The 4335-nt window shown below is 43.2% G+C and overlaps 1 protein-coding gene across 1 annotated transcript in view; it reads right to left on the minus strand.

Moving 5' to 3' along the window:
* Nucleotides 1-4335, minus strand: part of adamtsl3 (ADAMTS-like 3) — a 196309-nt gene that overhangs the window by 191595 nt on the left and 379 nt on the right. The gene's annotated exons all lie outside the window — the stretch shown is intronic.

Below are 4335 nucleotides of genomic sequence, written 5' to 3' on the forward strand. Positions count from 1 at the left end.
CTTCTGATCATGTGATCCTCCAATGTCACTGACTCATGGTCTGTGTTTTTCCTCTCTCCAGGTGATGCTGCTCAGGTTGATTGAGGAGCCAATAAAGACAGGGAGAGGACTCTAGTTTTGTCTCTTTTCATTCCTGGCCTGACAGCAGCATCAGCAGCAGCAGCATCAGCAGCAGCAGCAGCAGCAGAAGCAGCAGCAGCAGAAGCAGCAGCAGCAGCAGCAACAGCAGCAGCAGAAGCAGCAGCAGCAGCAGCAGCAGCGGCAGAAGCAGCAGCGGCAGCAGCAGAGGCAGCAGCGGCAGCGGCGGCGGCGGCAGCGGCAGCAGCAGCAGCAGCAGCAGCAACAGCAGCAGCAGCAGCAGCAGCAGCAGCAGCAGCAGCAGCAGCAGCAGCAGCAGCAGCAGCAGAAGCAGCAGCAGCAGCAGCAGCAGCAGCAGAAGAGTGACCAAATGTAGCTTTTCGTTGTATTTTCCTTTACCCTTTTCTGGTGGGTCCAGTGGTTCAGTGTTTGCAGTTTTATTTCTGTTGTTAAGGGTTTCGTTTGGGGTTGTTTGGTTAGGGTAGAGGGAAGAGCCCGGTTCCGACGACCCTGTAAGGGTTGGACCAGGCAAACTGGAGAGCATAGGCAAAATCTCCAGTTTGTAACAATAAGACCCTGTCTATTGATATTTGCTTGTTAATTATATAGAAAAGTAACATCAAAAGGACTGATTATGACTAATGTGTGAATCCTGTCCTCTCTGTGCCATGCTTGAATACACACACACACACAAACTAGTCTTTTGCCCTTTCACTCTGTCCCTCTCAATATAAGAGTCATAAAACCAACATTCCAATCCTGAGCAGTGACCAGAAGAACACTCTTCACAGACACAGATCTGAGGAATAATATAAAATGAAATATCTAACTGTTCTATAAAGCATGTTCTATAAAGCATGTGATGGTTCCATTTTATGGTCATAGTGGAAGACATATATGTGAGTTTATAGGTAAACTCTAGAATTGAATAATTCAAAAGTTCCAAGTTGAAACACAGGAGAAGACGAGTGACGCCCTTGAAACATGCGCCAGCCCCCAGGGGATAAAACAGTTGTGATCAATTCACACATTGCTCTTATTTCCTAGCTTTTAGACATGGCTCTTAGTTATTTGGTTCTAAGTTATTGGCTCTATGTCATCAGCTCTTAGCCTTGCTTTTTGCCATTTTGCACTTTATCGTTTCGTCCGTATCCTTTATTCTTTCTTTGCCACAGGCTCCAAGTAACATCCTTTTTGTCTACATGCATGATCTTTTATTTTATAAGCCAAGTCAAAACCAACTGAACCAAAACAACAGAAGTGCTTCAGAGTAATTTTGTAACTTTTTAATTGTTATCACATTTTTTGAAGGATTTTGACAGTAGTCATCTGGCCAACACCAGTCTCCTGTAGTTATCCAGCCAAAGTTAAGCACTTAGAGTTTATTTCGCATTAACCAGCAAGAGACGCCAGCAGATAACATCTGCATGACCGCCTGCAGAGAAGCCGAGCAGAAATCAAGAGTTCCCGAGACAGAAAGTCTCCTGGCAAACTCCACCAGAGCTGAACCGCTGAGACACCGGCAGAATCCGTCATCGTGATAACGGGACACGGCCTCCAGGAGAATCCACCTAGACCCCGCGTCTCCAGGGTTACCACGGCAACCACAGCCACCTGGGTTACAGCCAAGGGTCTTCAGCTACAGCACAACTCACAGTAGGCCGGTCTTAACACTCATGATGGGGTTGATGTCGAAATATAGCAATATTTAATCATCAAACCTAATTCGTAGACGTAGTATCATAAGCTGTATAGTCATAGTGTATAGCCATAACATATTCTCTCCCACCATTGCCAACTCATCACACTGCTCATTTCATTATTATTTTCATCTTTGTGATTATCATATATGTCTGCCAGTGGACGTGAGAGGAGAAGATCCCTGGACACTTAAAACTCCTGGGATCACAGGTCAGGAATGCCTTAAGATTTGTAGCACAATGGTTATGGCTAAAGAGGGGGGAGCGGTGGGGCAGCCACTTGGATCAGGTCAGGCCAGAGCTAACTAGATGAGTCACTATTTCAGTTAGAATGATCATTTTTTTCATTTAATTTTCACTGAAACACATACAAATGATGATGATGATGTGATATTGCACATCATCATATTGTAAAAATATTTTGATTAATTGTTCAGATCTAATATCAAGTGTTCACAGCACGTATTAGTCACAATAGTCAAAGATCACTGTTATCAAAAATATGGAAATAAAGGAAATATATCTTGTACCAAGAACTTTTGGCTCCTCCTGTATTTTCAGGTGACCAGCCCCAACTACACAGGAAGTGTTTCAAATCAAATATGCTCCTGTTTTAATCAATCCAGCTGTCTACACAGCTGCATAGTGGCTTGTTTCACTCACGCCATTTACCTGCACACATGAATCAATGTGCATTTTCATGCTTTTTTATTCTCCTGTGTTTTATGCATGTAACTACTCTGATTGTGTATTGAGCAGGTGATCTACAACACATCACTAGATACAGATGGAGCACTAAGCTGCTGCTGCTCTTCTCATGTGCTGTTCATGCTACAAATGCTGTGTAAACACAGTGTCAGTGGAGGAGGAGGGGATTATAAAAGTGCCGAAGGAAAGAAGGAGACAGTCACAACAGGTGAATGAATCACAACAACACATCAGATCCTCTTTGGATTGTGATATACTGAAATTAAAATGTACTTTTTATCTGGGGATGGCTGGTAGCTCCATGGGACCTTTACTCTAAGTACTACCCAGCTGATCTGCTAAACTACTCAGCTGATCTGCTAACTACCCAGCTGATCTGCTAAACTACCCAGCTGATCTGCTAACTACCCGGCTGATCTGCTAAACTACCCAGCTGATCTGCTAAACTACCCAGCTGATCTGCTAAACTACTCAGCTGATCTGCTAACTACTCAGCTGATCTGCTAGCTGGCGCTCTACATCCACATGAAGCAGAATGTAGGACAGACAGTGAACTAGAAAGTGACAGAGCATTAATAAGCATCTTGGTGGGAAAAACACAGTAGGCAGCGCTGCTGACACATAAATGCACCTGCGGCGCACTGACAAGGTGTAATAACTGGAGCATGCATTAGTTAGCACACCCAGCTCCTACAGCCTGCTGTAGTGAGTAAGATGTAGATCAGAGAACGTACGGTCCTCTACCAGCTTCTGATCCAACACTCAACATGGGGCTACATGGAGCTTAAACACGTGTGTGCGCATGTTTGAGTCTGTGTGTTTGTCTACACAACAGGGGTCATTTTCAATTAAATTTACCCAACTGAGGTTTTCTGGAGGCGTACCAAAACAAGGCTCAGAAAAGCAGGGCTTGTTTTGAAAAGCTTGGCTTGAGTTAGCCTGACCAACTGAAGCTCTGTGTCATAAAGTTGTAGAACTAAAAAGATCAGACAAGCATACCATAAATCCATATAAATCCAATCCAGCACATTAAATGTCCGACAGAACTACTATCATTAACACATCAGGACAGAATTTATGGCAGCATGTTGTACCTCAGTGGTGAGCTGACACTGTGTTGGCTCAGTTTGTTGCAGCACTGCACATACACTCCCCTCCAAAAGTATTGGAACAGTGAGGCCAATTCCTTTATTTTTGCCGTAGACTGAAAACATTTGGGTTTGACACCAAAAGATGAATATGAGACAAGAGATCAACATTTCAACTTTTATTTCCAGGTATTTACATCCGGATCTGATACACAACTTAGAAGATAGCATTATTTGTAATGGAACACCAAATTCTTATGTGAGCAAAAGTAATGGATCAGATAGACTTAAAATAGACTAAAGTGTATAAGACTTAATATTTATTTGCAAATCCTTTGCTTGCAATAACTGCATCAACCTCATTGACATCACCAAACTTTTGCATTCTTCTTCAGTGATGCTTTTCCAGGCTTTCACCGCAGCCTCTTTCAGATGTTTATTTTGGGGGGTTACTCCCTTCAGTCTCTTCTTTAGCAGGTAAAAGGCTCTGTAGGGTTTAAGTCTGGAGATTGACTTGGCCAGTCTAAAACCTTCCACTTCTTGCCCCTGATGAACTCCTTTGATGTGTTTGCAGTGTGTTTTGGGTCATTATCTTGCTGCATGATGAAGGATCTCTCAATCAGTTTGGTTGCATCTTTCTTTAAATTGGCAGATCATTTTGCTGCTGCCATCATGTGTTACATCATCAATGATGTAATGGTCTACCCATTCGATGTCTGTTACTTAGTACACCAGTGGTTTCTTTCTTCTTCAGGACATTC

This window comes from Seriola lalandi, unplaced genomic scaffold, assembly GCF_002814215.2.
Source record: "Seriola lalandi dorsalis isolate HSWRI2012SDOR001 ecotype SW California unplaced genomic scaffold, Sedor1 jcf7180002054784, whole genome shotgun sequence".
Taxonomy (NCBI): Eukaryota; Metazoa; Chordata; class Actinopteri; order Carangiformes; family Carangidae; genus Seriola; species Seriola lalandi.